The sequence below is a fragment of the Amblyomma americanum genome, chromosome 11, assembly GCF_052857255.1.
Source record: "Amblyomma americanum isolate KBUSLIRL-KWMA chromosome 11, ASM5285725v1, whole genome shotgun sequence".
In the NCBI taxonomy this organism is placed as follows: domain Eukaryota; kingdom Metazoa; phylum Arthropoda; class Arachnida; order Ixodida; family Ixodidae; genus Amblyomma; species Amblyomma americanum.
Genome location: NC_135507.1, coordinates 40,893,654 through 40,919,563, shown reverse-complemented (window position 1 = coordinate 40,919,563; position 25,910 = coordinate 40,893,654).

The window sequence follows — 25,910 nt, the reverse complement described above, 5'->3', positions numbered from 1 at the left end:
AAATTATTCAGGTAACTGAATTTAAAGTGATTTCAGAAGTGTGCACTCCACATATAGGAATTTTATGTCATCTCAATAGACTTTTCTGCAAAGGCGTTCATGCATCCTCAATATATTATAGCCATTCAAATACTGCAAGTACATGAAAATACTGGTAAGGAGTTGTATTTGCGCCAACATATGAATATGTCACCTACTTCACATGTGTGGTTACTTCCTTGTTTTTTCAGTTATAAATACTGGTCCGAGGATCGAAATAAACATTTGGAAGTCAGCACTCATGTGTTCCATGTGTATTCCTTGTGTTTTCATCTTTATTAGCGCTGTACATTTCCATCATGAATCACAAACACGCCCAGACTGCCACCTTAGTTAAAATTGAAATTGAGAATTGTGCTCTATCATCCTAATTTATGAATAGTAGGGAAGTGGTGGACGCAGAGTGCACTAGAAATAGCGAAAACCGCCAGTCACGTCATTGCCTGTTTGTGTTGGTCATTTCTTTAGCAATATTGAATATGCGAAGGCAACGCTTCCAAGCACAACAAAACGCATTAAAGTTCAATCAACGACAAGCACATCTTTGCTCCTCGTTGACGGGGCTAATGTTCCCTTCATCGTGTCTTGTTGGTTGAAAGCTTCCGCCGATCTGATCTATCCTGTCCAGTCGTTCATAAAGGAGTTCATGAGGATTCAACAGCGCAAACAAAGAGGACCGACTGAAAGAAGGTACACACTGCCTAAGTCCTGATTGTATTTTCACTGGTAAATCATCGTTTTTGTGCGCTAATGAAAGCAGCCTGGAGAAGGATTGAATAAAGCCATGGTAGAAACAGCCCAGGCTACGACGCTCAAGCTGGCAAAAAAGGTTGTGAAGAACGCATTTGGCTTTTTCTGATCCGAACAATAGCAAGATTTGGCCGGTTTTTGGTTTCAAATATATTTTTCGCGGAAGCTGTTTAATTTGCGGCTCCATTTTTATGGTAACTTCTCCAAATTAAATACGTGAACGTTTGTTTGCCACTGGAAAAGAATGTTTCTGAATTTCCTGGTATGGCTCGTTCGGAGAAAAATTCTTCGTTTATTCAAATTTGAATCCAAGCCACGAGTACTCGGAACACAGTTACGTGTATGACGACTATTCGCATGACAACGCCAGGAAAAGGCAGGTTTCGCCGTCCTTTTTCAAAGCTTAAAGGTTCGTAATTTTTTTTAAAATTTGAAGTTACTTCCCAAGTGTCTTTCGTGGCAAACGAAGTTCCTTATCTCTTTTTTTTGCGAAACGTATTGCAAAAGATGCGGTTTGGGCTTCATTAGCACCCCCTTTTCGCTCAACCTACTCTTGTACACGTAATGCATCCAGAAGCACTGCATTGCCCCCTAAAGACAGATGTCATTATGGAACTGTATGTGTGCTACACACCAATATATACATAAAAAAGATTCCGAAACCACACTCATAGCAATCAGCCTCTATTGCAAAAGATGCGCTTTGGGCTTTATTAGCACCCCCTTTTCGCTCAACCTACTCTTGTACACGTAATGCATTCAAGAAGCACTGCATTGTCCCCTAAAGACAGATGCCATTATGGAACTGTATGTGTGCTACACACCAATATATACATAAAAAAATTCCGAAACCACACTCATAGCAATCAGCCTCTATTGCAAAAGATGCGCTTTGGGCTTTATTAGCACCCCCTTTTCACTCAACTTACTCTAGTACACGTAGTGCATCCAAGAAGCACTGCATCGTCCCCTAAAAACATATGTCATTATGGAACTGTATGTGTGCTACACAATAATATATACATAAAAAAGATTCTGAAACCACACTCATAGCAATCAGCCTGCATTGCAAAAGATGAGCTTTGGGCTTTATTAGCACCCCCTTTTCTCTCAACTTACTCCAGTACACGTAGTGCATCCAAGAAGCACTGCATCGTCCCCTAAAAACAGATGTCATGATGGGACTGTATGTGTGCTACACACCAATATATACATAAAAAAGATTCCGAAACCACACTCATAGCAATCAGCCTGCATTGCAAAAGATGAGCTTTGGGCTTTATTAGCACCCCCTTTTCTCTCAACTTACTCCAGTACACGTAGTGCATCCAAGAAGCACTGCATCGTCCCCTAAAAACAGATGTCATTATGGGACTGTATGTGCGCTACACACCAATATATATATAAAAAAGATTCTGAAACCACACTCATAGCAATCAGCCTGCATTGCAAAAGATGCGGTTTGGGCTTCATTAGCACCCCCTTTTTTCTCAACTTACTCGAGTACACGTAGTGCATCCAAGAAGCACTGCATCGTCCCCTAAAAACAGATGTCATTATGGGACTGTATGTGTGCTACACACCAATATATACATAAAAAAGATTCCGAAACCACACTCATAGCAATCAGCCTGCATTGCAAAAGATGAGCTTTGGGCTTTATTAGCACCCCCTTTTCTCTCAACTTACTCCAGTACACGTAGTGCATCCAAGAAGCACTGCATCGTCCCCTAAAAACAGATGTCATTATGGGACTGTATGTGTGCTACACACCAATATATACATAAAAAAGATTCCGAAACCACACTCACAGCAATCAGCCTCCATTGCAAAAGATGCGCTTTGGGTTTTATTAGCACCCCCTTTTCAGTCAACTTACTCTAGTACACATAGTGCATCCAAGAAGCACTGCATCGTCCCCTAAAAACAGAAAAACAGATGTCATTATGGAACTGTATGTGTGCTACACGCCAATACATACATAAAAAAGATTCCGAAACAACACTCATAGCAACCAGCCTTCATTGAAAAATACATGGTCGTTGCCTTCAGCGTGCGAATTGTAAGGAATGTTAAAACGCAGCCCATGTCAAAGAACGCGCCTGTTACAAAAATTTTATATTTATGGATTTGAAGATAGGAGACCAAGAGACAATATATTAAGCCTGTCTGACCTTTAAAACCTTTTTTGTTTTTTTCTAGAAGTCAAATGGAAATCCTTCATTTTCTTTAAGAAACAAAGAGGCATCTCACTTCATCATTGCATTTCTCAAGAATAGTTTCGGTATCACAAGGGTGAAAAAAGGCAAAGAATCTGACAAGAATTCAAAGTTTACAACATTGAACAAAAACTGCCAGTGTCTTTATCTTTGATGTGTTTTGAAGCAATTTTTCACCTCTACTAAATGAGCTCTTTCCATTGTTTTTGGAAGAAACATACCTGCAGGTTAGTGTATATTCGCAGTCTTTCAAACCTTTCTCAAAACGTATTCAGTAATGTTTAGAATCATTCTTGCCGGAAACGTAATGTGGAAAATTACGTTCAAATAGAGCGGCAACTAATAAGTTTGCATTTTACGCCCTTTTAGACCTCAGGACTTATCAGTGTAGAAGTTCCGCAAGACCGTTATTTAAGAAAGCTGTGCTTTACATTGATAAGGACAGGAAACACCAAAGATATTGATAATGATTGCCTACCATTATTAAACCGAAGCGACTCAACTCGAATATTCAACTTATAAGCATAGGCAAGAATGATTTTACACTGAATAAAGACGGGGACGGTTATTACTGCGCATGTTGCCAAGTGCACAAAGAACACGGCAAATGATATTGCGAGGAAAGCTTTTTTTTACGCAAGTTCACTTGTGGCTGAAAACTCCCGTGCAAGGCGGACGAGAATCAGCTGGGGGGCGGGCAAGCGAAGGGACACAGAGAATTCCTTTGATGTCGTTTAGGGCTAACGGATGGACGCTTTCGAGATCCTGGCACATTTGCAGACCATGTGCTAGAGTGTCGTAGGACGAAGGCCTGCTTAAAAGCTACGTTTTCGATCGGTGTACTACCGTTAAACCGCTGAGCGAATTGCATTCCTCTAATCCACGTACTTGGCGACACCTAGTGAACGTATAGGCTGCCGCCTTGTCTTTTGAAAACAAGTTAGGCTATATTTACGCCGCAGTGTTTGGAGATGGATGAAAGTATGCAAACCGTTTAATGCTAGAAAACAACTTTCAATGTGTAACAAGCTCAAAAGACGCAATGGCGGAGTAAAAGGGCTTAAAACGGCTGGGAAAAAACTCATTTGGGCATGAAGGAAACATAGAGACGACTGCACTGAAAGGAGAATATGAATAGAGAAATCGATTAAATCGTATTGAGTCGAAGATAGTAAAGTGAGCCCGGAATAACACCAGACTTAGAGCAGTGTGCATGTGGAGTGGCTACAATGAACAAAAGAATGAAGGAAACAAAAACATACGAATGCACTGCCCACCGTCTTCATACCCAAATTTATCTACAACATTTTAGAGAATAAGAAGCCTGAAGATAAAGAAAAGAGACATAGGCGGAGATTGCATCCCATGAATGCAGATACCATGATGCTAGTGAACTCAGAATGGGCGCGCCCCGAATACCAGTGTTCACAAAAGAACAAATAATCTGTTTCAGCCAGAAGCTAACGCTAAAACATCAGTGTTAGTGCCTCGTAACCGTTGATGTATTTTCGCCTTTGACATCACTTTTCCTGCGGATTAATATTAGCTTCCTTGTGTTACATGAGAAATACATAACAAGGAGGTCAAAAAAGCAGTTCTAGATACATTTACTCTGAATTCCTGACTTGCCTAAAGAAAAGTGACCTCGTAGGGAAAAAGTTGAACACAGTTTTTAAACACACGAGACGTTAACCTAGAATCGAGAAGTATTCAATAAATGACTGTGAAGTGTCTGGCTGCGCCCTTGCAGATTGCTTTAATAAGTATTTACTTCATTATTTTGATCATGGTATGCTTGAAGATTTTTACAAATTTATGCCCGTTAGAAATATTTCATGTGCTTTTCTAAGCCCTGTAACAGAGGATAAAGTAACAGCAGTTTTTTCTTCTTTAAATAGTTCAACTTGCGACCCTGAAGGAGTTCAGACACTTCCAGTGAAATATGTGTTGGATGTCTTATGTCCATATTTATCCCATATTTTTAACCTTTGCCTAACGAGTGCATGTTTTCCAAAACGAATGAAGAAAGACAGAGAGAGAGAGAAAGACACAAAGGCAGGGAGGTGAACTAGGCAGCGCCCGGTATGCTACCCTACATGTGGGAAGGGGACAGGAGGGAGAGTTAGAAAGGGGAGAGAACAAAGGGAGACGTTCACTTTTCCACATGTCCGTTTGCCGTTACTTGACCGGGTACACAGGGCACACCACACTGATAGTTAACAATCTCGCACTCAGTCCTGAGTCCTTCAAGAACTTCAAAAGTGCCTTCAAAGCTATCCTCTGCGATGAAGGCTTACTCCAAGGAGCCAGAATCTTGGCTTCAGTAAGGGGCCGAGGATATAAACGGCGAAGTGTTGCAGCCAGAAGTGCACGCTCACGCTGAAACCGAGGGCAGTTACAAAGAAGGTGTTCTATAGTCTCGTCGCCCCCACAGATCTCACACGCAGGAGAGTCTGCCATTGCGATTAAGTGGGAGTAGGCATTTGTAAACACAAGTTTCAGCCACAGGCGACACAACAGCGTAGCATCGCAGCGGGAGAGGCCAAACGGAGGACTGAGTTGGAGGAAGGTGTCTAGGCGGTGCAGACGCCATGTGGAGTTGCTAGTAGAGGACCATGACGCTAAAAGCTCTCTTCGGCCAAGCATTCGCAGCTGTCTTGCGGCGTCGGCTATTGTCAACGGTATCTCGACAATGTTGGCACTGCCGTGAGCCGCTCGAGCTGCAGCATCAGCTGCGTCGTTTCCAACAATGCAAGAGTGTCCCGGTATCGACTGGAAGACGATGTCATGACCCTCTTCATGCGCCTGGTGTTGGAGATGTCTTAATTCAGCTACGAGTTGATCGTGATCGCCATGGCGTAAAGCAGAATTAAGACACTGTAAGGCTGCTTTTGAGTCACAGAACACAGCCCATTTGTGGGGTGTTTGTGCACCAATGTACTGCACAGCCGCACGAAGAGCGGCCAATTCTGACCCGGTGGAGGTGGTCCGATGCGAAGTTTGCTGGATAATACTGGTCTGTCTCGCAGGAATGACCACCGCGTAGGTTGAACTTGTACCTGAGACCGAACCATCTGTATACACATGAGTGCGGTCACTATGTGCGGCGTGGAGTAGGGAGAGTGTCAACTGTTTAATGGCTGGTGTCGATAGGTTTGATTTTTTCGTTATGCCCGCAATTGTAAGGCGCACGCATGGCTCCCGCAGACACCACAGCGCAGAGGAAGGCCGCGCTGCCGGGGTGAACTATGATGGGATGGACGTTTGGTGGGCTGCTATAACCTTTGAAAACGTTGCCTGTGGTCTTTGATTCACCACTGACACAAGGCAGTGTTGCGGAAAAACGAATGGAATTCCCTAAAGTATCTATGATCTTCAAAAAGGGTGATCATAACGATATGAATAATTACCGGCCCATTTCCGTCTTACCCATACTTTGAAAAGACTTGGAGAAGCTTCTCCATTATCAGCTTTGCTCGTTCTTTGATTTACACAAACTTCTTTCAGAGGCTCAGTATGAATTTAGGAAGAACAAATCGACAGAATTAGCTTTGCTTGAACAGAAAGAATTTATTTTTTCCGAAGGTGATGAAAATAACTTTATACTAGGCATTTATGTCGAATTTTCTAAATCAATTCATTATATTCATCACTCCAATTTGCTGAAGAAACTGGAAATTTATCGAATCCGAGGACATTTTTTTGAACTTATCAAATCATATCTCAGTTTTCGACAGCAGATTGTTCGAATCGAAACGTGCCGTTCTGATTTGAAATCGATAGCTAAAGGTGTTCTTCAGCGCAGCATTGTTGGTCCCCTTCTTTTTAACATCTACATCAATGATCTTACTAACCTCTCTACTAAGCCTAAATACGTTTTGTATGCCGAGGATGATTGTATATGTTTATCTGCTCCAGATTGCCATATCTTACACAATGACGCGAATTCTCTCCTTACCAAGCTTAAAACGTGGTCAATAGTGAACTATTTAAACATAAATGGTAATAAGACAAAACCAGTAATATTTAGACCTAAATCCAGGCAGATAAATTGTCATGTGATCATGATTTATACTGGTGCACCAATAGAAATAACAAATAATATTAAAATGCTCGGTGTTGCAATTTCTAAGAACATGCTATGGGATAGTCACATTGATGCTGTTTTAACTAAGTTAGCTCGAGCAGTTGGCATTATTTTCAATTACATATCATATCTCGCCCATCAAGTAAAGATCCTGCTTTATAATTCTCTGTTTTACTCTCATCTTAATTACTGTTTCCTGGTATCGGGCACAACCACGTATTCAAATTTGCAAAAGATGTCTAGACTTCAGAAAAGCTTATTAGAATATTTTTTAATCTACCATACAACAGTCCCTGGCAAGGTCTTCTCCCCAAAGCAAACATAATACCAGTATTAAATGTTTACAATTATAGGCTAGCACTTGAATTCCAGCGCGAACTAAAATATCATCTTGAATCTCTGCATGAGTTGCCATTACTGGAAAAGAGCACTGTGTGTTACCCTACTCGTCATACAGAAGAGTTGATTGTACCAACTCCTAGAACCAACTACGCAATGTAAAAATTATCTCTCACACTTCAAACACTATTAAACAGCTATAAAAACTCTGGGACTGACCTGCTTAAAATATCTAAACATGAATTACGACACCTTCACTGCAGTCATTCTTAAAAGCTGCACCTGTATTCCTATAATGTCTATATTTTCTCCTGTGTTTATTGTACTGCTTTGTACCGTCTGTTATTATTGCATTGATTGTCTATTTTCTTTGTTTCTATTTCATTTCTTGATCCCCTTATTTTTGGATCTGCGAAATAGCGAAGAGATTATTTGTATATTTGAGAGGGTCTTTGCTGTTGTTCCTGTGTAGAAGGAGGCTGTGGGCCTTTGTCAAGCTGCAGTCTACAAGCAGCTTTTACCCACAACCTCCTCCATCATCCCGATGAAAGTAAAGATGGTTATTATTATTATTATTATTATTATTATTATTATTATTAAATCGTATCCTTGGCGCGGGTGCACCAGAAAGCACTTATGTCCGGAAGAAAGCTGTGAAGAATATTTAGCAATAGCATTGCTTTCAAGCCACAATCACCAAAGTGTCATTTTTTCCACCTTTTGCTAAACTTTTCAAAGATGACAGTTTGTGTGAGGAGTTCGAACACCGTCATCAAATGTACGTGAATTTATATTCATATTCTATCTAGATATACCGCATTTTAGCGAAATAATATCGCTTACACTAGCCCAAGAGAAGCAGACAGTATAACCAGGTATACAATGATTTTGCTGCGTGACTATTGAATTTTATAATATCTATCTTTTTCAACACTGAACCTCATCCAGCACACAAAAAGCGATTGAATATGATGACTTGTACTCAAGTGGAAAAAATTAATTCATTATTAAACTACGAAGTATTTCGTAAATATTTTAAGCATATGTTTTTTTGTAGATAGCTTTGAAGGAGTAATGCCTTGTTCTTCTGGCCTGACTTGTTGGGAGCAACTGTTTGCTTTCAGTTAGTTTTTCATTTTCTTCCATTCATGTGCGCTTCTCATTGCATTCATTTTCGGCCGGTGGTGAATTATCTTTAACTTGCGGTTATTTTGAATGTGTATAATGTTACATGGCGGCAGGCCGCGAAATGTGGTGCAATTAACGGAGGCAAAAATGTTTTTTTTTAATGACGGCTGGCGTAGCGCGAGCGCTCCGTCTCGCGCCGCTTCCGGCTTCGTCTTCTTCGTCACGCTACCCGGGGCCACCGAGGGAGAGTCCCGATCATTAATGACACTGGCGAAGAGGTTTACGTAATGGTGGCGGGTTTGTAAGGAGAGTACAACAGAAAATGGCAAGGTGGTGAACTGCTGGCCGCCACAATAAAAGTGAACGAATGAGTCCTGGTACACGACGTTTTCGAGCCAAAGGGGGTCGCCAGGAGCAGACGGCCGAATCACCTGGACGCGTCGAACAGAATGGGCAGTAGACGGTGCCTTCACATGGAAACGACTTTTCGAGTCGGTTGGCTCAGCAGGTTGGGCCATTGCATCGCTTCCATTTCGTCGTGTCGGGTGGTCGGGGTGGGGGACGGTCGGGGTAGCAATGATGAGGTCGGTTCGGGTCTGGCAGGCTGGGGCGCTGCCGAGCGACGTCGACCAGGAACACGCAGCCAACAGAAGGAGGCAGATAAACTGAAGCTCAGCCGCAGGCGCCGTTGAACTGCCAAAATCGTACAGCAGAGCAGGTTCTTCCAGTTCAGCTAGATTGTTGGGACCCTGCTGCTTTACACGCTCCACATGGACATTGCCAGGAGTCTGTGGCTGCTATGTTATGAGCTGTTTCGCAACTTAAGTTTAAATATTGCGAATGTCCGGGTGTGTAGTACATGACATAATTTTCCAGTGGCTGCTAGGACACTGCGGAATTAAAGAAAATTGCCAGGCATACGAGGCTGCCCGTTTTGCACACAACGACGGGATCTCTGCCAATATCCCTGTAACGAGAGCTGACGCAGTGTGTGGGCATCGTTCTTTGGCGCTAGAGCTCACACTTTCAGCGTGGAACACGGGAGAGTTCTGCCATCGTCGCTTCAGTGCATTGCACCCCGGACTGCTCCTCCGTTTTCCATGTGACATTGCGCGTCGCGAAGCAACATTTCTGTGCCGTCTATGGCCCGGCGTCGCCTTCACAAAATGATATGGTTTCCGACTCGGGATGGCCGACAGCCCTTCTTGTGTGAACTGTGTCTGCGAAGAGACAATCCGTCATCTCCTGTGTTGTGCCCTGTCTTCGTGAAAGAAAGATGTAAGCTGCGGCGTTGTGCTCTGGACCGCCTTGGTCCTCTCCCTCTCACAGAGGACAAGATCCTTGGTTCGTGGCCACAATAGTCGACTGCCATCAAGAATTACAAGGCATTGTTTTGCTTTTAACGAACGACTGCATTGATTGACAGATGGTGACTGTATTTCCCGTTCCTTCTCTCTTCCCTTTTTAATCCTCTCATTCCCTTCCCAAGTGCAGGGTAGCCAACTGGGAGCCATTCTGGTTAACATTCTTTTTATATATATCTGGGTACGTATTCAGTGATCAGGCAATTCCGCTCTCCTCAGCTGTGTTATAATGTGAATATTATCTGTGGTCGTTAGCTTAATATTGCGTTAATGATTCACTGCTTTTCATCTTTGTCTTATAACAGCTTTTAATTTTTAAATAAGTAGAAAGTTCTTCCCACTGCCGCGAGAACTCAGCGCTCTTTCGCTTTCAAGAAAACCTGGCAGTGTGGCTTTCTGAGGTCTCTTTTTACGGAATTCTCCCGGCCAAGTTGTCTGGTTTTCTCAGCTTTTATTCGTAATTCGTAGTACTCTTAGGTTTTTTTTATGAAAAGAATCACAGAGTGATTACTTGTGAGAGTATATCTGAAACGTGCAAGACATATCGGTTCAGAAAGTTAGCCTTTGAATTGCACTCCATTGCTGGTCACTTGCCACGCACCTCGAGTTAAACGTCTTGTGCCAAAATATTTAGCTTAAATGTAAAATGCAATTGCTCGAATGAAATAATAAACGCATAACTATGGTTATGTGTTTTTACGCTGTACACCGCCCCTTTTGTCATTAGTCCAGCCACGTTGACTGTATAATGTTTATATTTCGAAGGCCTTTGCAATGTCCACCACAATCCGCCACTGAGGACACTAGATAATTACAGCCTTCACCGTATGCTCAGGAAATGGTTTTACTCCTATATCGCTTCTGAAAAAAAATATGCGTGGTTTAAAGATACTTTTCCAAGCCGATTCTTTCCCTCTCATGTGGTTCTCAGGAATTAGTCTTGGGTACTTTGTTGTTCCTTCTGTGTATTACAGATGCAAAGGAATGTGCTTAGTTCTGTAACGTGGTCTTGTTTGCGGATGACATGAGACCTTTTTCGCACACACGCTCTAAAGAAGTCTGTGACGGTTTGCGGACTGATATTACTAGCATTGTGTGAGTATTACTCTTTGCACTGTACTTCATAAGGGGGAACTATCACCTTTCGTGTTCTTCTAATAAAGGAAACGGGTGTGCAGTTTGATCCCAAGATCACTTTCAAACACCGTGGTGCGTCTGTTCCTAGCAGTAATTGCAGTTTGCTGCGCAGTATTTTGGACCAGATAATTCCAGCGCAAGAAATGTTTCTCGCCTCAAAAAACCTTCTGCTCACTGATCTGCGCCCACCGCTGTGGCTCAGCGGTTAGGGCGCTCGGCTACTTATCCGGAGCGCCCGGGTTTGAACGCGACCGCGGTGGCCGCGTTTCGATAGAGGAGAGACGCTAAGGCGCCCGTGTGCTGTTTGATGTTAGCGGACGTTAAAGATCCCCAGGTGGTCGAAATAATTCCGGATTCCTTCACTACGGCACCTCTTTCTTCCTTTTTTTTCTTATTTCCTCATTTAACCCTCCACTTAGAGCGCGGTTCAGGTGTCGACCGATATGTGAGACAGACAGTGCGCCGAAGGTTATTTGAGGCGACAAGCATTTCTGGAGCTCGAATTATTTTGTACTTGGTTGTAAGGACTCCAGATGATTCTCTTTGTCCTTGTGTTTCTCTAACAATCGCATACGACGGCAGTCCTCAAGCGCCGGCGCTAAGTGAATGCTATAAACCAGCTATTTATAAGATGAAAATCTGACTGCATGGACTGATTAACAATGAAATGACAACAATACCTAATATCATGGGTGAAATGGTGCGGTGCTTTCTCTTCTTAAAAACTCAGAGTTGCAAGCTGCATTCCCCAAATCCACATCAGCAGTTCAAATGCTTTTTGACACTATATGTACTTAGGGCAGAGTAGAGACTGCTACTTACACCACTTTACCTCGTAACTGGTAGGCTGGCTACTGGCCTTAGTAAGAGCAAGCAGTGCTCTAATTTCTAGAGCCTGCTCTTTTTATATTAGAAACTGGATCTCATTGTCGCGCGTGCGCCTTCTTAGAAAAGACGTTGGCGGTAGCTGACATGGCAGCCAGTTATTTTTATTTAACAGCTACGTAGCACGACTGCCGGCACGTACCATTTTTTGTAGCGAAAGCTACATTGGCCACGAACTCGCAGTTTCGATGTGGTCGCAGTCCGACCGTGGTCGCATCGTACCTCGTGACCAACCACGTGACTGGTCACGTGATCAAACGCATGACGAACCACGTGACCAGTCGCGGCCTGGACTGCAGTCAAGACTAACCCAGGCTAACCAAGCTGTGCTTTAGGTTTCCCTACGTATATCCTGGCATAGCCGAGCTAAGCCACTGCCAATTTTTTGCATACGGAACAGTGCTCTACTCCACCACTTCTTGGTGGCATGCCGCCCCGCCATTCTAGTTGCCAGATGGTGCTCTTTACTGCGCGTGAGCTCAGGCAGTCAGGCGACAATAGGCGCTCCTTCGTCACCTTTTTCACAAGCCTTATAACAATGAAGCGCAAGCATTAGCAGTGCTGGCATGAACAATCCAAATTAGTAGCATGGTTCATCTATGGTGCACTGTTCGTAGTTAATCGAAAACTTAAGCAGCGCCTGTGGTCAGTGTTAGGGTCCTCGATGGGCCAACTATTTCGATAAAATTTTTATGTAGTTTGTGTTGTGAAGCCGCATGGGCTGCCGCCACGTGCCGTGCTTATCTACTCCGGGCTCACCGAATAAGCTACGTTATCGCCTGAGGTATCGGCGACACCCCTAGCCGGGGAAGGGGGGGCTATAAATTGCGTTAACACGTTTTGGCGGGCTAGTTGGTTAGGCATCTTGAACAAACAGCGCGAACAAAGACGAGCACAAAAGACAAGAAAGCGAACGACACGGCGCTGACTAACAACTGTTAGTTGTTAGTCAGCTCTAACAACTGTTAGAGTTGTTAGTCAGCGCCTCTAACAACTCTAACAACTGTTAGAGTTGTTAGTCAGCGCCGTGTCGTTCGCTTTCTTGTCTTTTGTGCTCGTCTTTGTTCGCGCTGTTTGTTCAAGGGGCTATAAAGCCAACTAACATTTCAATAAAACCAGTCCATTCTTCGCCAACCTCGTGTCGATTAACTTCAGTAGAGACGAGCGGCCCACCGCCGGGCAACGGCCTGCTTGATGGCGGCCCATGCTGGACCACCGGTTTTCGATGAAGCGGAACACAATTGGGACGCCTACCAGGTACGTCTGGATTCCTACTTTGAAGCATATGGAATCGACGACTAGAAGAAACGACGGGCGCTTCTAACGGCAGCTTTGAGTACAGGAACAGTCGGCTTAATAATGGGGCTTTGCGCTCCGGCCAAGATTCAGGAGCGTACCTACGAGAACCTGGTTGAGCTGTTAACGGAGCATTATGCGCCATAGGACAATGAAATAGCAGAGTCGTACAAGTTCTTCACCAGGTATCAGCGTCCTCACGAAACGACAAAGCACTTTATTGTGGCGATCCAGAAGTTCGCCGGGAGTTGCAACTTTGGCGAATCAAGGTACCGGATGTAACAAGACAGACTAGTTTGCGGTCTACGGGACACTGGAGTTCAGCGGAATCTTTTGTCAAGATCGTCTCCAACACTAAAAAAAGCAGAGGAAACAGCTTTTGAGGCAGAGATGGTGGCTGTCAACGTGGATCACATGGATAAGACAAATATCATGATAACGTCCATGCTGTGGCCAGCAAGCTGCGAGGAGCACCTAATCGCAAGATTCATTCGGATGCTTCATACACAGCAAGCGAGGATGCCGTTTGTCCGTGTTGCGGCAGCACTGCACATAAAGCAGCGAAATGCAAGTTTCGCCGGGCAGAATGTTTTGCTGCCGACGTAAAAAGCACCTGGCTAAAATGTGCAGCTTCAAACAACCAAGAGTGGCACATTGCGAAAACTATTCTTCAGAGAGTGTCAGCGAGCTGTGCTTGCTAAATGTGTACGCTGTGTCCACAAACTTGGTCAAGCGCATGATTCGCACCGTACGCCGGAATGGAGTTCCTCTCAAGATTCAAGTAGACACCGGATCACCAGTCTCTATAATTACGTGGAAGACTTACTGCAAGCATCGACATGCCTGGCCAGTGCTCCTCGAGACGTCTTTTCAATTGTCCTGCTTTTTAGGCAAGCTTTCTGTGAAAGGTGAACTCGAGCTTCGTGTCTCGTATGAGGGAAAAACTCTGGAATCGACGCTAACCGTACTGCAGTGCGTCGGCCCGGACTTGTGCGGACGCGATATCATCAGCGCATTTGAACGCAACGGGAGGCCTGTCCTAAGCATGGCCGGCGAGGAAACTGCAGGTGAGAAAAATGTTTCGCACCAACCTTCGGAGAGCGCACTGCTAGAGGAGTTCTGCGATCTGTTTACATCAGGTCTAGGACGCATTGCTGGCCCCGCAGTCCATTTGCGACTGCATGAAAATGTGACGCCGCGATTTTGCAAAGCTCGTTCCGTGCCATACGCAATGAGGGAGCAAGTGTCTGAAGAAATAGACCGACTTGCTAAAGAAAGCATTTTCTCGCCTATCGATAACGCGGATTGCGCAACATCCCTAGTTCCCATTATCAAGACAAACTGCTCCATTCGATTGTGTGGCGATTTCAAGGTGACCGCAAACAAGGCTTGTGTCACAGAGCAGTACCCATTGCCCAAAACAAGGGATATTTTCGCTAACCTGAATGGTGGTGAAGTTTTCAGCACCATCGACTTGAAAGTCGCGCTTACAATCAGTCGCCGCTTGACGACGAAACTAGAAAGCTCTTGGTCGTAAACACGCATAAAGGCTTGTTTTGCTTTAATCGACTGCCTTTTGGTGTCGCCTCTGCTCCTGCTATTTTTCAGAGACGTATGGAGGGCATTCTGCAAAGCATTCCGGGCGTTCAAGTTTACTTGGGCGATGTTGTAATCACGGAGAAACGCGACGACTCCCGAACGCTGCGTAAAGTTTTCGAACGTTTCCGACAGCACGGTGTCAAGTTGCATCCGCAGAAATGTAAGTTTCGACAAGCAGAAGTTGAATTTCTGGGATACCAGATTAGTGCGGATGGTTTCTTACCTAAAGCGGACAACATGAATGCGATAACACGGATGCCGAAGCCAAAGTGTGTAACGGAACTGCGGGAATTTTTGCGGCTCGTGACCTATACTAGCACGCATTTCTGGGCAACCTGGCCATTCTACTTGAATCACTGCATGAACTGCTGAGGAAGAACTCCCGCTGGCAGTGGGGATCGAGACAAGACAACGCTTTCCGAGCAACCAAGCGGCTACTCCAAGAAGCGATGTTTTTTGCGGCATTACAATCCAAGTAAGCCCATTTTCTTGGACACCGATGCATCTCCGTGTGGCGTCGGCGCAGTACTGTATCTCACAGGGTAAATGGGCAAGATCTGCCAATCGGGTTCCGGTCGCGCACTGTCACCCGCGGAGCGGAATTACTCGCAAATTGAGAGAGGCTTTGGCTGTCGTGTTCGGTGTTACAAAGTTCCGGGCATATCTGCTCGGGAATCAGTTCAAACTCGTCACAGATAAAAAACCTCTCCTAAGCATTTTCAGCCCTGAAAAGCCGGGTCCAGCCATGGCTGCGGCGCGGATTCAGCTTTGGTCCCTTTTGCTAAGTGCGGACAACTATAAAATACAGTTCAAGCATGTGAAGGCGTTGATTCCATCGGATACCCACAGCCGTTTGCCTGCACTCCAGGGTTATGACGCTAAGACTGCAGGAAATTACGCTCGTGAGTACGTTCCTTTAACCCATCACTTAGACTCCGGGCCATTATCCGCCACCGACTGGGCTAACATGACTGCAGACGATAGCCAACCCGCGTAAGTCCGAAATTACATTCACAAAGGCTGGCCACGCTCCTTGCAAGCTGCCCAGGAGCCGTTACGCGCATATATGCACAGAAAACATGAACTAACATGCAGCCATGGAATTGTGTACTGGGGGCATCGAGCAGTAATTCCAACGAGGGCGCGGCTACCAATGTTGCGTATGCTGCATGACGCGCATCAGGGAGTTACGGCTATGAAAAACTTGGTTCGTTCTATATTTTGGTACCCACGACTCGATCAGGACTTTGAGCAGCTGGTCAAAACTTGTCCAACGTGCATAGAACGGTGGAGCATGCCCAAGGTCCTACCATCCATTCCTTTGCCGCAAACAGAGGAGCCATGGTCGAGATTACATGTTGAATTCGCGGGCCCTTTAGAAGGATACATGCTGTTGATTGTGGCGAATTCTCAAACAAAATGGATCGAGGTAGTTGCAATGAAGATCGCCAGTTCGGGAAAAACAATTGAAACCCTCCAGACAATGTCCAGCCGGTTCGGCTTGACAGGGACCCTTATGACGGACAACGGTCCACAGTTTACAAGCAAGGAGTTCGGGGCATTTATGAAGCGCAATGGCACGGACAGCTCCCTACAAGCCCCAGTCAAACGGCCTGACAAAAAGGTCGGTGCGGGCTGTGAAGCATGGATTAAGCAAGAATACACGCGGTAGTTTGCAAGATCGTCTGGACCACATGCTTTCTCATTATCGTCGTACCCCTCTCTCAAACGGAAAAACCCCTCCTTCTATGATTCTTTTCTATGAATCACGTTGTTTGTTGCACGATGTCGTGTCACTACCCTTCCCGTCTGCAGGTCCGTGCAGCAGCGGAAAACCACTGCACAAAGAAATATGGTTCAAGAACTAAGGTGCGGGCGACAAGTGGAAACCAGGCGTGATAGAGGCCACAGAAGGCTCGCACATGACAACGTTAAAGGCAGCAGACGGAGGGACACATCGCCGCCACCTCGGCCAGCTAAACCACCAGATGAGAAGTGTGGAAGGAGTTGACGTTAAGCTCGAGGCAACCACGGAAACATCAACAGCAGAAAACGGCGGCAAAGCACAGGTAGAGTCGCAGCCTCAAGTTCACGACAATAGGGATGGACAGGCTCAAGCTGACACGGACATTGCATCGGCACCCGACGCGCAAGACGATGGCTGTACGAAGGAGGAGCAAGTGACCGACGGCGCTGAGGTGGCCTTGCTGTCGAAAGGCAAGCCGCGGCCCACCGACCGCTTCGCTCGTTAAGGAGGAAGAATTGTCATGAAGCCGCATGCCCTGCCGCCACGTGCCGTGCTTATCTACTCTGGGCTCACCGGATAAGCTACGTTATCGCCTGAGGTATCGGCGACACCCCTAGCCGGGGGGGGGGGGGGGCTATAAAACCAACTAACATTTCAATAAAACCAGTGCATTCCACGCCAACCTCTTGTCGATTCACTTCAGTTTGCTTATACTATGCTTCACTCGAGAATTTCGGTCAGAGCAAGCTGAGCCTCGCCTGCTGTTATTTTTAATAAAAGTCTGTTCCACATTTTAAAACTTCTTTTGCTCAAAGCACACTGCTAAATTAACAGTAGTTACCGCTCTAACCACTGAGCCACGCTCGGCTACTGATCCGGAGTACCCAGGTTTGGACCTTACCACGGCGGCAGCGTTTCGATGCAGGCGAAGCGCAAAGGCGCCCGTGTGCTGAGCGATGTCAGCGCACGTTAAAGATCCCCATGTGGTCGAACCTTTTCCTGAGCCCTCCACTACGGCACCTCTTTTTCCTTTCTTCTCTCGCTCCCTAATTTACCCATTGCCTTACGGCGCGGTTCAGGTGTCCGCCGAGCAGTGAGACAGATACTGTGCCCTTTCCTTTCCGCAACAACCAGCTTACCTTTTAAGTCTATTTACGGGAAGAATGCGAAAACATGGAACTTTCTTGAACGCGGGTTTTTCCCACGACGCCAGTAGGCGATCTATTTCTTTATAATTATATGTATTTTTATCGTTTTATTTTTATATTTATTAATTGTTTATTTTCATTCATTTTAAATGTTAATTGTTTTTATTAGTACTTTTGTACTTATTTTACTTTTCACGTCAAGATGCTGTGTCGACGTACGAGGCTACTGTGTCGCCGAAGTGTAATTAAGTAATCGCAATTCAGCGGACAAATGTTTCCCGCAGCAAGATCTCATCACACACTATCTAACACAACCAAACTTTTGCACATTTACATTCACAGAACGACGTCTTTGTGCGGAGAAAGTTTTGTAGACATGAAACACGTGACACAAACACGGGCAACGGTTACGTCAAGTGTAATTTGGGTGCTTAATTATTTAAGTGATTAATTTTCATCACGGAAAATTTTCCCACATTAAGATCTCATCACGCAATATACACCACAATCAAGCTTTTGCACATATATCTTTGTAGACCGACACAATCGTGCGAAGAACCTATGTAGACGTCCGTGGCTGTTGTGATGCCGAAGCGTAGTTTTCGCGTTTAATTAATTAACCAAAGGCACCACATTGACCAAATTTTTTCTACAGAGAGATCTCTTTACCACTATCTAACACCACTAAACTTTTGCACATTTATTTTACAGAACGAAGTAAAGGTGCGGAGAATGTTTTGCTGGATCTGAACTCGGGACACAGTCATTTATTGTTTTGGCATTAATAAAAGTGCAGTGCAATCTACTGATAAGCGTCTCCTGTGACAACCTACGAAGGAAGGCGGCAATGTGACAGTATCAAGTTGATAACAGGACAACCAGGGGGATATTTTTGTATACTTCGCAGAAGAAATATTATCAGTGTCATGACAATTTCTTCCGCAATCTGGCGAATAGCAAGCGCACAGGAAAGGGTCCGGAAGACGAGTTAATGCTAAGAGTGAGGGAGTGTATTTTCGTATTTGGGGATTTTCATATTCAGAATATACTGTGGATGCATGGACGCCTGAGAAGAAAAGTCCATTGGGATGACATAAGTGCCTATATCTGTAGTGCGCACTTCTGGAATGATCGCGAATTTAATTAACTTAATTATTTTCTATTCTACAACACTTTGCGCAGATTTTGTTCCCCCATGACCTTTCAATGTTTCTCATAGCGACGTTTTGTAATCTGCTTCTGGGCACAAAATATTGTATTTTGAGCAAAAAATTTACACTGTTGGGCTTTATATAGTGTGCTTTTAGACATCGCGCCCAATGTTTTAGAGTTTTGGTCTGTCGAGTCAATGAGGCGTGTTTACCGTTTCCTGCTTGTCAGCGCTCGTATGCTTCGTTGAGCCCATTGTTACATCTGATGGATAGTTTCCCATTTCATCTTCCTCCGAAACATTCCTCTTAACATTGTTCGTGCGTTCTTCGAAGTCAATGCAGAGGTCGTTTTGCCGTTCCTCGCTGTGGCTTCTGACATTTGTGATCGCCTTTGTTAATGGCGGTTTCTTCATGAATTTTTATAATGCACGGTCAGGGACAAAAGTATGCGGGCTGCGAGTTCTTGGAAAAACTTTTATTCTAGCTCGACATCACTACCCAGCCGCTTGATATTGTCACCAGGGGAAGGAGCGTTTAGGCCTTTAATATATTCTTACAAAATCAGCCGTCTGGGTGGCGAGGTGGAGCTACAATATACGTTTCTCCAGGAATTCGTGTCTTGCAAACTGTTGTCTTCGACAGTACGTTTCTTCTTGATTCGTTTTTATGCAGAATTCTTGAATCTAACGTCGTACAAAAATGTTTTTAAAAGATTTGTTTTTATGTTCTTTTGTGAGTTTTGTGTATTGTACAGTACACTTTGGTAACCCTGTAAATGAAGCATTTTGAAGCATGGCAGAGTGCGTAAAATGACTCTTTAACACTGCACACACTGTTTTCTATTCGATAAGATGGATATTTTGCGCTAAAGCCATGACCAGTGAAAAGGAATATTTTATTGTGTAGCTGGAAATTTCGTGTCTCGGGTCATTCCCGAAACAATAGGCCATTGCCTCTACAAAGGTAAAACAAAAACAGTAGCTTATTTCCGATTGCTTTCAGCGGATATGTAGAAGCAAATCACTTGATTTTTAAATAAGTCCGCTACCTTACTGGCATCAAATAAGTGGGAAGATCCATAAATGTGATATTTCTTAATCGGCTATTCAGCCTATGGAACACCCAGGTTTACAGATAGACACTGTGAACTTGTTGTTTTGGCACGATTCATATGCAGCAAATATGTTGCTCTTTTCAAGGAAATCTGTGACGAGAAGAACATAGATGCCTTCCCTTTGCCTGGCACAACTTCTTTATTGCGCTGCCACTTTAGACTGCACTGTAGTGTCTGTTCGTTGGGTGTGCTTTCGTTAGTGAAGGATTTCATACTGGATTCTTTGGATATCTGTATTGCAGTATACGTAAATAATCTTACATTGTTATAAATAATATGTTTCAGAAAAAATATGGTAATACCCGAGTATAGAGAGGTACTGAATGACACCTTAGAGGTGTTGGCAACAATGACACTGAAATTTATGCATTCCTGAGCGCGTTTTATCTCGGCGAGCTTTCTCCTGGAGGAGAGAGAGGCATGGTCTTACGTGCAGACAAATTCGGGAGGTATGTGGAGGTAGAAATGTAGCCAATAAATGCATTCCTGCCTTAAAATGGCAATTTGAAATTGTGTTGTATCATCCTAATTTATGACTAGTAGCGAAATGGTGGACGCAGAGTGCACTAGACATAGTAGAGAAACCACTTGCCTCTTCGCTCCCTATCTGTGTCACCATTCCTGTAGTAATATTGAATATACAAAGACAGCGGAGCCAAGCACAACAAAACACATTAAAGTTCAATACAGAGAAGGGCAACTTGGCTCCTTGGCGACGGGGCTAATGATCCCTTCGTCGTCTCTTGTTGGTTCCAATCTTCCGCCGATCTGTTCTATCCTTCCCAGTTGTTCATAAAGGAGTTCATGGCAATTCAACAGCGCAAACAAACAGGACAGACTAAAAAAGGGTACACACTCGCTCTGTCCTGTTTCTTTGCACTGGTGAATCATCGTGAATTGTTACCAACTCGCGCAATCTGCAGTCCTTTTCATAAAGCAGCCCCGGAGAAGGATTGAGTAAAACCATCGTCGAAAGAGTCCAGGCTATGACGCTCATGCTGGCAAAAAAGGTTGTAAAGAACGCGTTTGGCTTTTTCTGATCCGCACAACAGCAGGATCTGGCTGGTTTTTGGTTTCAAATATGTCTTTCGTGGAAGCTATCTAACCTTTACAGGTCCGCTTTTCCAAGGAAAAGTTGTGGATGTCTGTTTGTACTGGAGAAGGATTTTACTTATCTGGATATACTAGTATGGCTCATTCAGACAAAAATTCTTCGTTTGTTCACACTTGAATTTAAGCCCGGAGAGATCGGAGCGCAGTTACGTTTCTGACGATTATTGGCATACAACGGCAGGAGTAAGCAGGTTTTGCACTGCTTTGTCACAGCTTACAGGATCGTAATTTTTAAAAAACTTTTTCTTAGCCACATCTCAAGCGTTTATCGTGGCAAACAAAGTTCCCTATTTTTTTGCGAAACTCAGCCTATTCTTGTCCATGTAGTGCATCCAAGAAGAACTGCATTGTCCCCTAAAACCAGATGTCATTGTGGAACTGTGTGTGTGCTACACACCACGATATACATAAAAAGATTCCAAAACGACACTCATAGCTACCAGCATTCATTCAAAAATGCATGGCGGTAGCCTTCGGCATAAGAATCTTAAGGAATGTTGAAACGCAGCCCATGTCAAAGAGCGCGCCTGTTACAAAAATTTTATATTTATGGATTTGAATATAGGAGACAAAGAGGCAATATATAAGGCCTGTCTGGCCTTTAGGACCTTTTATGTTTTTATAGAAGTAAGATGGAACTCCTCCATTTTATTTAAGAAACAAAAAGGCATCTATCATCATGACCTTTCTCAAGAATAGTTTCGGTATTGCAAGGATGAAAAAAAACGTAAAGATCCTGCCAAAAATCCAGATTTTACAACATTGAACAAAACTGCCAGTGTCTTTGCCTTTGATGAGTTTTGAAGCAATTTTTCGCCTGTCCTAAATGAGCTCTACCCATCATTTTTGGAAGAAACATACCTGTATGTTAGTGTACATTCGCAGTCTTTCAAAATTTATCAAAACATATCCAGTCATGTTTAGAATCTTTCTTGCCGTAAGCTTAATATGAAAAATTACGTTCAAATTGAGCGGCAAGTAATAAGTGCATTTTACGCCCTTTTAGACCTTAGGACTTCTCAATGTAGAAGTTCGGCTAGACCCTCCTTTAAGAAAGGTGTGCTTTACATTGATAAGGACTGTGAACAACAATAAATATATTGATAATGATTGCCTACCAGTCATAAACCGAAGCGACTCAACTGGAATATTCAACTTGTAAGCATAGGAAGAATGATTTTGCACTGATTACAGACGGGGACGGTTATTACCTCGCTTGTTGCCAAGTGTACGGAAAACGCGGCAAATAATATTGCGAGTGAAGCATTTTTTTTACGAAAGCTCATTTGTGGCTGTAAACTAACGCGCAAGGCGGGCGAGAAGAAGCTGACGGCTGGGCAAGCGAAGGGACACAGACTGGTCCTTCGATGTCGTTTAGGGCTAATGGATGGGCGCTTTGGGGTGCTGGCACATTTCCAGACCATGTGGTACAGTGTCGTAGCAGGGACGGCTGCTTAAAAGCTACGTTTTCGAGAGGTGCACTACCGTTAAACCACTGAGCGTATTTCATTCCTCTAATCCACGTATTTGGAGACACGTAGTGAACGTAGAAGCTGCCGGCTTGTCTGTTGAAATACGTTCGGCTATATTTACGCCGCAGTGTTTGGAGATGGATGAAAGTATGCATACCGGTTAATGCTGGAAAACAACTTGAAAGGTGTAACAAGCTCAAAAGACGCAATGTCGGAGTAAAAGGGCTTAAAACGGCTGGGAGAAAAACTCAATCGGTCATGAAGGAAACGTAGAGACGACTGCACAGAATAGAGAATATGAATAGAGAAATCGATTAAACAGTATTGTTTACAAGACAGCAAAGTGAGCCCGGATTAACAGCTGGCATAGAGCTGTGTGCACGCGGAGTGGCTACAATGAAGAGAGGGAAGAACGAAACAAAAAAATACGAGAGCACTGCCTACCTGGTTGGCACCCAAATTTATCTACAACATTTTAGAGAATAAGAAGGCTAAAGATAACGAAAAGAGACGTAGGAAGAGATTGCATCCCGGGAAAGCAGATCTCATGATGCAAGTGAACTCAGACTGGTCGTGCCCCGAACACCAGTGTGGGTATTCGGCGCGGAGAGTTCTTGTCGTAGACGATTTCAACTTGCCTTGACGAATCAGTTCACACAATAACAGATAATCTGTTTCACACTGCAGCTAACGCTGAAACACTAGCGTTAGTGCCTCGTAACCGTTGAGGCATTCTCGCCTTCCATACCACTCTTTTTGCAGATTAATATTAGCCTCCTTGTATCTTGCTGGTAAGCCTATATTGATTCGGTTTTTGCATACAAGGTTACAATTTTTTTCAGCGAAAGATGTGGTCCGGAGCTGTCACTGGTGGATTGACGACGTCGACAGTCGACATCTGGGCACGTGACATTCACAAATTCGCGGCGACGCAGGCTGGTAAGTTGTATCCATATGACTCGAATTACACATGTCACTGCGTGGCCTTCGAGATCGTTGTTGGACCTCTGGTTTTTATAGTCTCTAGTTCTTATAGTTCGCAGTATGCTCTTCACTTTTTGAAATGGGAACCATCAGCAGGGCGAATCTTTTCGCTTCATTTACCGCGGTGCGCAGTGATTTGTAAACACTTTTTTAAGCCAATATTTTTGTGTTCGTTAATGAGATCACCAATAAGTTTCCTCCTCCAGCTGTTTTATACTTATCTGCTTTTATCCTCTCTATTTCGCAGGCAATATGTGAGCAATTGCATCCTTGGCGTGGGTGCTATTTAAAGCACTTATGTCCGGAAGAAAGCTGTTTGTGAATAATATCTAGCAAGAGCACTGCCTTCTAGTCACAATCACCAAAGTGTCATTTTTTTCACCTTTTGCTGAACATTGAAAAAGGTGACAGTTTGTGAGAGAAGTTTGAACACCTCAATAAAATATGTGTCAGTTTATATTCGTATCCTCTCTAGATATATAGAATTTCAGCATAATAATATCGCAAACACTAACCCTAGAGAATCAGATAGTATAACGAGGTCTTTAATGCTTTCTTTGTGTGGACTACTGTATAATAGTGTTTTTTTGCAGACTGAACCTCATCCAGCACGATAAAAACGATTGAATAATATGACATGCATTGAAGTAAACAAAAAGAATTTATTAGTAAACTAAAGATTATTTCGTAAATATACGCGTATGCTTTATTGTAGATTGCGTTCAAGGAGTAATGCCTCGTTCTTCGGGAGGATTTGCTGGGGCAACTGATTGCTTTCAGTTAGTTTTTAATTTTCTTCCATTCATAGGCGCTTCTCATTGCGTTCATTTTCGGCCGGTTGTGAATTATTTTTAACTTGCGGTTCTTTCGAATGTGCAGAAACTGGGCCATAATTTATCTTCGTAATCAGCCCTAATTGGCGATGAAGTGGTAGAACTCCTTTGAAATGTTTCATGTGGGACGAAGATGATCTAGCACCGACGCCAACGACGACGAAGCGCTTGCGCCCTCGTTTACTGAGGTAAAGAAGAAGAAGAAGAAGAAGAAGAAGCCCGTTGGATGCTCGTGCTGGAACGCTGCTGCATGTGTCCCAGTCTTTCGCCTCGCTGGCTCGTAGATTACGTGTGCTAAGGTCTTCGTCGCCGGCGCTTTGAACGTGCCAATAAACCGCTCTACATTTGGTGAAGGTTCCTGCGTTCCCCTTTTCTACATCACCGTGGACCTTCGCAGCCGCACCATCCCGATGTCAACGACCAAGGCCAGTCAACAGCCCGCCGCCCCGTCGCAGCCATTCACCTGCTCCGGTGCCATCCGGCAGCGGGATCCCGCTGTTTTCAGCGGCCACATCGAACAGGATGTGGACGATTGGCTGGAATCGTATAAACGGGTGCGCCGTCATAACAACTGGGACGACCACGTCAAGCTTACCAATGTCATCTTCTACCTCAGCCATGTCACGAACCTCTGGTTCCAAGACCACGAGGCCGACATTCCCACTTGGGCCATTCTAAAAATCACACTTGCGGAGGTTTTCGGCCGTCCCGCCGTGCGGAAACTGCGCGCTGAGGAAAGCTTGCGCGTCCGAGCTCAGCACACGGACGAGACTTTCACCTGCTACACTGAAGATGTGGCTGACCTCTGCAAGCTTGTTGATGCGGCAATGTCAGAGGTTGACAAGATCAAGCACATAATGAAGGGTATCGACGACGATGCTTTTCAGATGTTGATAGCGAAGAGTCCCACCACCGTTGCCTCGGTGTATACCCTGTGCCAAAGTTTCGACGAGTTGCACAAGCAACGTCTTTGGGCTCGTCGGCCTCCTCCGCCTGCCGAGATCTCCGGCCTGGACATCAACCCCAATTTACTTGCAATCATCAAAGACTTCATGCGGGACGAGGTCGGCCGGCAGCTCTCGCTCCTATCTCGCCAACACCAGTCACCGCCCGCCCTCAGCGCTGAGATCCAGCAAGCCATCACGCAGGAGGCCGGCGGTGCACTCCCTACTATTCGGCAACCAGCTTCCTTGGCTCCTCAGGTAAGCCTTCCCCCGATCCCGCCGCACCCTGTTGCTTCCCCGTTGAGCTACCGTCCTCTAGTTGCCGTGCCGCATACCCCCGCTCCCGCCCCTCTCACGTATGCCGAAGCTGTCACACGACCACCGCGACCGCAGGCTTATGCGTGCGTTCCTTCAGCGGTGCCTGCGCCTGTTGCTCAACGAAACCTCTTCACGCCCGCTACTTACAACCCTTGGCGCACAGCTGACAATAGACCGATATGCTACGCCTGCCGCCTTCCGGGCCACGTCGCGCGCCTCTGTCGACGTACTCTTCATGCGCCT